We start from the raw sequence: 10,059 nt of genomic DNA, 5'->3' as shown, positions 1-10,059 counted from the left end.
GCAACAAAAACTACTGACAGTAAAGTGCAAGTAGTATTTCATAGTCCTCTGCATTTAATGTAGAGTTTTATGTCTGAAAAAATACATTTTAAATAAAACTGTCATCTATAAAAAACAAAACAAAAATGAATGAAAAAAAACAGTGTCGACTGTGCCTCAATTGTGATCTCCGTGATCCTTGGCTGCCATCTTCTGGCAGCTTTGCAAACAGCCTAAAAACATTGTATCAGCTGGCATCATAGTGTGTAAGTGTGTTTACGCAGCCACTGAGTATATCTGCAATTTAGACGAATACTTAGATGATATTATTCTTTATTATTATCCTTTTGTTTTGTTTTTTAAAATAAAAAGCAGTTTTTTTCTGGTGTTCAGGCCATCACTGTTAAAGTGATTCCATGTATTCAGTCTTTATACTAAAACAGCAATGAAACAGTACTGTCTGAGCTTTGAGTGTCTTTGTGTGAATATGATACTTATAGTCTGACATGCCTTAAGCAGTTGTTGGGTATTTGAAGGCGGAATATGAATCGTGACATGGACGCTGCTGTAATAAATACCTGTTTAATTTCTGTGTGCATTTAGACAGAGCAGTACAGTACATGCAAGAAGAGGGTAGTATGCAGCAACTTACTTACCGATCGTCTTTTGAAATTTGGAACGTCTAGCATTCAAAGGAATGTGGTATATTATATGGTATATTTTGATATACCCGATCATCAATTTCAAGAAAAAAAACCGTTTCACAATATGTTCTTGTTGAGCTCAGCATGTCACTTACATCAAACCATAACCACTCTGAGTCTCATAGTTTTTAGTATAAGTGAATTATGTTAAAACACAAGTATTGTCTGTGCCATACTTTAGGGATCTGATTTTTTTTTTTTTTTTTTTTTTACAAATTTTGCTAAGCAAAGAACTGGACAAAGGGAAGACTGCCAAAGATCTCACAGGTATCAAGTATGTCCCACCTAGTCGCCCTTAGAAGTTAGAAGCTCTATCAGGATATTGGGCGTTATAAAAAAAATATTATCCCAAACCACAGCCGAGCAGTCAGACGTGAGTTGGCATTGTTTGCACTGGTAGTAGGACAGGCACGAGCGCATGAACCAATTAGCTGTGGCGATTAGGCGTTAATTTGAAAGCGTTTAGCTTACAGGAAGTGCTCGCGCTAAACGCGGAGCGTTGACGCTGTTAAGTACTGACTGACCGACTGCTTGAGGAATGCTGTTCACTGAACCACGGTAGTTTTTTTCCTTCTTTCTTTTCTAACTAGGAGGTCAGTGTTAACAAGACTGGTGAACTGTGACAAGTGCGCTCGGAATAGTCGACCCGTTTTCTTTTCTGAATAAAGAAGATTTGCATCAGCTGTACAAGGAGAAGGACACCGCGGTCAATATGTACGTTTTTTTTTTGTTACTAAATTGTAAATTTTCAAGTTTATCTAGCCTTTTCCCCATGCTGGTTATCTTCTCTAGGTTTGTTGTAGAGAACCTACCTTAGCAAAGTACCTCTTCTGTTGTAACCGCCTCTCCTGCTGCATTACTCTGCTGTCACTCCGCTGTGCTGAAGCCGGTGTGCCAAACCGTGTCGAAAAATCTGTCAAATCTTTAGTATTTCTACCTCAAGTGCCAAGCAGCTTCAAGACAAATATAGCCGCGTTTGGTTGCTTGTAGCAGCACATTATGCGAAACGAAAATGTATTATTGACGTTAAAAATAGCTAAATTCCGTCAAAATTAAAATGTATGGCACGTTTTTAATCCCCTGTAGGTTATCCTAATGCCAGTGTTTTATCGCAAAAGAGCTAAAAGATTGTAAATGGGAAAACGTGGGAATTGAGCACAGTGATTTTCTTTGAAAACAGATTCACATATCCAAATAATGGGGGAAGATTGGGACAGAGTACCCAGGGCCCCAAAGGCGGATGGGGCTCTGGCAAACCTAGAATGAAAAGTTTTTTGTGTTAGTTTTTAACTTCTAAGTAAATGTTACCTTAAATAAATTTCTTGAATAAATTGGTTGGGCAATTGAACTTTGATACCCATGAATACTGGAGAATATCTGATGCCCCCTTCACCCCTTACAAATCAAGTAACATGGTTTCGTCCAGCATTGGGGTGGCCTTTACGGCACAGCCAATTTACTGTATTCTACTGTATCTAGACTACTGCTCATATTCCCTGTAAGTCACGTCTTTCTACAAGAAGGCAAATTCAAAGAATAGGAAGGGACAGTGAGAGAAGAAAGCAACTGGGGAAGTCAGTTTTCAGGAAGATTCTATCTGAAGAGAGGTGAGCTGTGTACAGCCAACAAATTTATCTATAAGCAGTTGTTAAATACTAATGTTTAGATGCAAAGCTACCATAATTACCTCGCACAAGTTAACACCATGAAATTAACTTCATTTTTGGCACAAGGTGAGCTCATATAGTGGCAACTAAAAGTTGCTCCAAGCAGTCATTTGTTTTGATAGAAATTTAAGCATAAAGCTCAGCAGCACTAACATCAAGTAGCATTAAGCTTTATTGTATGTTGGATCACATGATGTAAACAGGGCATTTAAAAATGCCACTGCTTTTTAATTTAAAATAGAAACAACCCAAAAATGTAATTTTTCTACGAGCATGTGCGCCAGTATACCCATGGACATGCTCAGAAATGTTTTCATGTGTTAATAAATCACACCATTTTATCTACAAGATCATTAGACTTCCTTACATGACTCTGATCTAAAGGAGTACTAATGATAAAGGGCTCTTAGTCTCACTTCATTGCACATATTAAAAACCCACTTTAATCTAGTGTGTTTGAGCTTTAATTCGGTCTACTCAGCATAGGTACTGTCATTTTAGTGCTGGTTTCATAAGTGCAAGTTTTGAAACTTATTTAAACTTTAAAAAATATCAAGATAATTATTTACAGTTATTATGCTGTGCCTTGATGAGGCGCTTCAGCGTCTCAAAGGTTGAATGCAGTGTGAGACTGTTAGCAGGTTAAAGAGGCTAATAGAGGGTCTGTCTGTGATGGAGGGAAGTGAGGTGAAGAGAACAAGGCTGCTGTGAGGGAGACTTTGGAAAGAATGAGAAGAGGACAGATTTCTTATATTTTAGTTTGCTTTTTTTTTTTTTTTTTTTTTTTACTTCATACTTGTGAATCATTGCACTGTAGGTGAGGAAAGCTGATTCTGTCTGTTTCTGCTAACTAGTGGAAGTTTGTCTGGATGTAACTGATAACTGGGTGTACTTAGCCTAAGCATTTTCTTAGAAAACTGAAATTGCTGTTTTAAGCTCTTCTTTTTGTCGAAAATACTTAAAAACAAAGAATCAAACTCTTGAAATTGGAAGTAGTAGTAAAACACTTAACTATAAAGTAATTGTGGACTTCAGTATGCTGAGATACTGTGCAGTCTTATAGATGTACCTTTGCTTTTTATTAAACACAATATATTAATACTTCTGCATACATGAATAGTTGTCTGTTTCTCTGTTAGCCTTGTGACTGATTGGAGATCTGGAAGGTTCAGTGTTGGCCTGATGTTATCACGTGACACTAGTTGCAATGACAGCATTCTTGGCATAACTGTGAAATGCATCCACAACTGCAGTAGGATGCAGCCTGCCAAAACAAACGCACTATTTGATTCCAAGGCAGAAGGTCATGGACCCCATATTGTAGTAATAGGAAAACAGACTTTTTCAGGCTGGCTGTGGGAATGCTACAGTGAAACCACAAACACACCGTGCCTGTGTTGCTCTCACAGGGTGCATTGAACAGTAAGTCCATTGTGCAGTTGCTGGACTGTCACTATGTGAATACCTAATTTGGCTAATATGCAGGCCTAAGCTAGCAAGGTGCATGAAACGGATACAGTGCAGTGTGTGGTCATGGCACTACCTCAGCTCATTCTCCTTTCATTTAACATGTATTCATTATCACTAATTTTCAACATTGTGACTGTAGTTTCGGTATGATGTCACTTGTGAGAATCTCTGCACTAATTATAGGGCATTATAGCAAAACCTACATTTAAAATGAGAGTTTGGCTGACAGCCAGTTCGGAAAAGACCAAAATGTGTTTAGCTCTTGTGTTAAAGCACTCACTGGTATTAGGTTTACAAGTAGGGAGATTTTATTTATATATATATATATATATATATATATATATATATATATATATATATATATATATATATATATATATATATATATATATATATATATATATATATATATATATATATATTTTTTTTTTTTTTTTTTTTTTTTTTTTTACTTACTGCTCATCTTTGTGTCATGATAGTTTGCTTCGTTAGAGGCTTGTTGAATGTTAACTGTTCATTAGACCCAGAACCAAAAATAAGAAGAGTGTTCAGTTAATAGGGCTTTAGTCTCAAAGTAGAAACTCAGAGTGAGATAGAATATGTACCTTGAATTATACCCAAAGAATTGGTTTCCAACTGTGCAGCCTTACCAGGCCTTTACTGCAGCTTGTGCAGTTGTTTGCAGGTCTTCCTGTCTTTAGTTTTGTCTCCAGTAAGTGAACTGCACCTGTCTAGTGTGTTAAATGTTGGAACAAATTGGTGAGTAGTGAGTGAGCATTTCCAAACATGTTTAATTATGGGGCAATGAGGCTGTGACAAGCCTCCACATGTTTTAAATGGCTGTAGACACTGAGCCCAACACTGTAACCCAGAAATATGTCTTGTGTAACAGAGGCAGGCCCCCACACTGAGAGTGTATGTTTCTGCATGTATGCATTACAATTGCTGTGGAGACTTACATGAACGCATAAAGTTGTACTGAAAGTTAATAACTTTGATTCTTGAGATGTTCTAAAGATGGGAACAGTCTCATTTGTTATGCTCCTGAAAGTTATCTGTTTGGAAATAAATGTATAGCCCACAATGGCAATATCAAAATCAAACTGAGGCTAGTGTTCGGTCACATTAGTGACCAATTTTACACACTAGACTAGAACTGATGTGTTAGATGGGTTACTACCTATTATTTTAAAGAATGGTGGCTTTCCTTTGTGTCAAATCATGACTATGATTGGGGTTTCTGTACATGATAAAATTGAGGGTTAGACACTTAAAGTGACCACACCATCAGAAGATCATGAAATTAACTGTATGAAGTCCAGTGAAGAGAATAAATCTAGTACCGTCTTTCTTTCAGAGGAGGAAAGATGAAGCTAGGCGGTATTGTGTTCATCATGTTCATCTCAGAAGAAATGTGTCGCTTTCAACAAAACTTGCTGATTTTTATGGGTGAGACTAAAGATGCTTGGAAGATAGACAAGCAGTTAACTTAACAGTTAGTAATGCAGAAAATGCCTGAGTGCCAATGGACCATAAAGGCAAATTGGATCCTCTGTTGACGATTAGGGCTGTGCAATATGACCAAAATCAGTTGTGAGTCATAAGTAATTTCTTATCCAAATACCTATCACGATATAGTGCAATTTCTGCAAAGTCAGTGAATAGTTTATATAATCACCACATCAAAAGTGTTATTGTTATTTATATTTAAATTAAATAATCAAAAATGAAATAAAAATGCGACTTACTATGGGATAATGGTAGGTAACACACAGTAGATGACCCAACTCAGTCATGCAAGCGTTTCCCTGAGGCCTCCGCCTATCATTACTGCTCCTTTGTGGTAGTCAGGAAACTAGCCTGTCTGCAAGCATCAACTGCAGAGCATCCAGTCTCTGAAGTGCACAGTTAAACTCATACAGGAATGTGTTGTTCAGCTCATCCACATATCTGTTGTTACAGCGTGTTATGCTACGTTGTGGATTTCTCATAACATAAACGAGGCAACTCGACTTGTGTGAAGTGTTTTTGGCTAGGCCACTGGAATCGAGTGTTTTAAACGATCCACAAAACCATAGATATAGATATATAGATATATCTAGATAGATAGATATCTAGATAGAAGTTGTAATGGCTGCTGTTAGCTTTGTGAGTCTTTATTATATGGTGTGCTACTGGGAAAAGGCAGTTCTGACCTCTGAGTCTGAGGTTTATTTTGAGCACCTGATGACTCTTTTTTTTTTTTTTTTTTTTTTCCTCCCCCCTTTCTTAATCTCTCTATACTTTCACATAAGTCTTACTTAGGTGGTGAAATAGATTAGTTCTGTCAGTGTGTGTAGTACCAGGTTGCTGCATAATTTGCACAATAGTCTTCTGCTCTGTGTCGGACTTTCCATAACATGCTACAGAGATGGCCCCTTGTTTAGGAAGAGGCTCCTTGATTAGTTTTGGCTGGTCCTTGTTCTGTGGTGACCATTGCAAACCTTTATCTAAAACACTGCTTACTGCAATGAAAATATTGTTTTGCAACAACATGAAATAAATAATAGAGCATAATATGAAACAATAGATGTTTTAATATTGTCACCATATCCCACAGCCCTGTTTACACTTGTGCTGGGTTGTGTAACGACTACTTTGTATCCATGCATTTATAACATTCTAGCAAATTTGCAGCCTTTCGTTGACATTTAGCTTTGTCTTGAATGATACTTTCACATTTTATCAGCAAGTAAGTCACCAAAACTGCTCTTCTACGTCATTATACTTCAGTTTGTGGACAAAGGACGGAAACAGAAATTTGCAGGTGTCCTACTAATGTAAAAACAAACAAACAAACTAACTAAAACACAACAGCCACATGAAAACACTGGTGGAATTGTTGCCAGAATGGAGTCACTCTCATTATCAAAGCTAAGAAATCCTATTCCATGACCTCTGACTGTTACAGTGTGCGTCTGAGTTTTTTAGACTGTGACTCACGCGGTAAGCGAGCTTGTGCTATACTCATTCATTACACTGTCTGGCACAGCTGTTTATGCCTTTGCTGACCCACTGTCTTCTTCCATAATTAGGTGGGTGGGAGTGTTTGGTTGCTGCTATTTTCAGGACTTTTCTTGTTCCTGTTGAAATCCTGAAGAGTTTTTACAGGAAGTGTTGAGTTAAGTACAAATTTGGATGTTGTAAGGTCTTTCCCCTTCTCTCATTCTAATCATCATTTTATAATAATGCTCATGCTCTGTGATGCTTATCTTTTTCCCTGCATTAAGTTTTACCCTGAAGCGAGCTGGAATTCACCGGGAAAACGCGCAAAGCCCTGCTCATCTCGTCTTGCAGTCTTTCCTGTTGATCATACCTGCCGTGCCAATTCTTGTTAACATACAGTTTCCTCATTCACATTATGCAGTTGAGAATTTTATTTTGACTTGCAGTCAAAGGGATTGTCTACTAGGCCTCTTGGGTGCAACACTAAAAGTGTAGGAGCTAATTTGGAGATAAATGCAGTATGTACAGTATGCACTGTGTATGCATCCCTAAGTGGAATGTGCTTTTGTACCTTTGTGAAAGCAATTAATTATTTTAGTGTTGGAGCACACAACAGTTTATTCAACTTTGTGTGGGTGTGTGTGAGCTGACTTTGTGTAGTTTGTAGAGCAAAGCTTTTAAAATTATTTGGTCCCTAGGTGTGTTATCTTACTCTAAGATAAGGCAAATGAAAGACAGGCTTTGGTTTAAAACTAAAGTAGAGCTATACATAGTGCTGGCCCATTAAATGATAAGCATTATCACAAAAGTAATAGAAATATGAAACCTGGTCAGGATAAAGTCAGAACTCATTCCATCCATATTTTGATAGGCTTCACAAAAGGCTACTGATACTGAATGCATGTTAGCATGTTATGCTAATCTTTGGGCTACTGTAGCCATAGACACCAATGCATTAGGAGTTTGATCAAGATCAAAGACAAAATGGCCACAGATAAAACTCGAGTGACAGTGTTACAGAAACAATTGCCAAGAGATGCCAAAAAATGAGAAATTTCCCACCACTGACTTAATAGTAATTCCATATTTATTTATAGAACAAGTGTAGAAATACAGCAAGTAAAATGTAATTATTAAGAGAGCTCAGTAGTTTTACCCATCCTGAGATAGGTGCATTGTTAATTAAACACTTTTATATAGGCTATCAGTTGGGAAAGAACCAGCTGATATTAAGGCTGCTTTTAGATTTCAGCCTTTTTTTTTTTTTGCACCTCCGTTTCTTCATGTGTACTCAATACTTTTGCCTTTGTCAATTCTCATTATTGCACATAACTTAAGTTATGGGCATCTATGGTTTGATTTCTCTGCACATGTGGACTGAATGGGTGGTTACCAACATCTGGTGAGAATTTCATATCAATAGCACCTATAGAGAGATATTGTGAAAATTGACTAGGCTCTGTCATTCACACACCCTTCATTAGTTAAACCTTAATAGTAAGTGGCTGAACCCCCTTTTTTCCTCTTTAGAACTGCTTTGATTATTTGTGACATAGATTCAGCTCTTTTACTATTCTGTTTGGTTTGTACTTGAGCAGATCATCTTGACCTTGTCTACATGCCTGTTCAGTAAGTAGTGGTTAGTAACAGTTTTTTCAGTAACCTGCTCTCCACCACAGCTTCAAAGGTCACTGGGTTACAGCCAACCACAAAACCAGCCTGATCAGTCTTAGTCTGCTGGTGACATCAGAAAATTTCTAACATTTTGCTGCACAAGATTGAGGAACTCAACTTCCTTGGTAAATGGTTTTGCTCATCTACTTGTATTCAAATTCCATATTGGTTGTCTAGTTCTGTGTGGTGTCGATGTAAATGTTCAGCCCTGTCAGTTCTAAATCTAACCACTGCATATATTCAGTATTTCTATAATTGGCATTGATACAGCGCAATCCCCCATGAAGCTGTACTGCACATCACCAAATATGATGGAGCACTGCTCAAGCTCACATACTGCAGTCTGGCAGGTAGCTATTACTATCTAGCTGGGAGTAAACTCTTTACAGCATGTAAATGATTCCACAATCCACTCCCTGAGGCTCATGGTCTTGAGGCTGATGCCATCAAGCCCATGAGATGTTGAGTGGTCAGTTTCATAGATTGCACTGAGGGGGGGAAAGGGTAGAGTCATTGCTGGTGGTAGTAAAGGAAGCAGCAGAGCCATGTGAAGTACAGCTGTTGTTCAGTTCACTGGTTGTCTGCCCCAGTGGTTTTCTTTGTGCTGTATGGGTATAGGTAGCCTAGTAACTTCCTTGATTGGAAAAACTGTCATTCCTTATCAGCAGATGTCTTCATAAATTAGCTTCTAAAAATTGCCATCAACAAAATGGACACCTGATTTAAGTTGGTAATTGTTAATGCATTATTTAAGATACGTGGGGGATACAGGGCTGCAGAGGGGGACCTTTTTTCCTCAAAGGCATTGACATTTATCCTTCAGACACCAAACTGGCTGCCAAAAGGGTCAGCTAATTTAGTCACCCAAATTAGCCTCCTAAAACAAAAAGATGTTGTAGTATTAGCATTACATGTCGCTACGCTTATTGAGCTCTCAAAACTCTTACACTACAAGCATGTATCTATCCAAACAGCACTAATTAGGATTCAGGATAATGACTATTTTAGTGAGTTACTATGCAAGGTATACAGCACAGTGATGTGGGGGTGGGAGGTACACTTGCTGATTTGAGTTCTCTGTCTTGGTCTGAGGTATTATGAGCAGGTTGTTGTCACAGATTAAACTATCTGCTCAGCATCAGCTGTGTCGTGTATCTCTACCTGCCCGTGCAGCAGCTTAACCTTCAGAGTTTTACACGAAGGGTTAACCCAGTGACAGTTTCTCCGCATGTACAGCCTGTTCACTAGCCCAATCAGGTAGTGTCACACACCTATCCACAGTTGCTGTCAGTTTATGTACAGTTAATTTACAGTTTATGATCAGTCTTGTGGGACTCTGAACAATATTAGACTGGTTACAAGCTATTCATTAGCTTGAAGCACTCCAGTGATAGTTAAGCCGCTTATTTGCCAGCTGGGGATTAACCAGAAAGTCCCCACTTCACAGGGGTCCACACACACACACACACACACACACACACACACACAGTGCTTAGTGAAGTACGAACAGTCTGTCAGCTCAGTATCAAGCTCATTCTGGTTCACTAGACTGGTTACATTTATTTGTTCTATTGCGCAGT

At 38.2% G+C, this 10,059-nt stretch overlaps 1 protein-coding gene across 2 annotated transcripts in view; it reads left to right on the top strand.

The window, feature by feature from the left end:
* The first annotated feature begins 475 nt into the window (after positions 1 to 475).
* ripor1 (RHO family interacting cell polarization regulator 1) overlaps positions 476 to 10,059 on the top strand; it is a 62,025-nt gene continuing 52,441 nt past the window's right edge. The window contains exon 1 of one of the 2 annotated variants that reach the window (XM_080303744.1): positions 476 to 1,241. The gene's annotated coding sequence lies outside the window, so the exon portion shown is untranslated. Of the gene's footprint in view, positions 1,398 to 10,059 lie in introns of both variants that reach the window. The other variant, XM_080303743.1, reaches the window with a different exon arrangement.

The sequence above is a fragment of the Astatotilapia calliptera genome, chromosome 7, assembly GCF_964374335.1.
Source record: "Astatotilapia calliptera chromosome 7, fAstCal68.1, whole genome shotgun sequence".
Classification (NCBI taxonomy): Eukaryota; Metazoa; Chordata; class Actinopteri; order Cichliformes; family Cichlidae; genus Astatotilapia; species Astatotilapia calliptera.
This window is presented reverse-complemented; position numbering and strand designations above follow the sequence as displayed.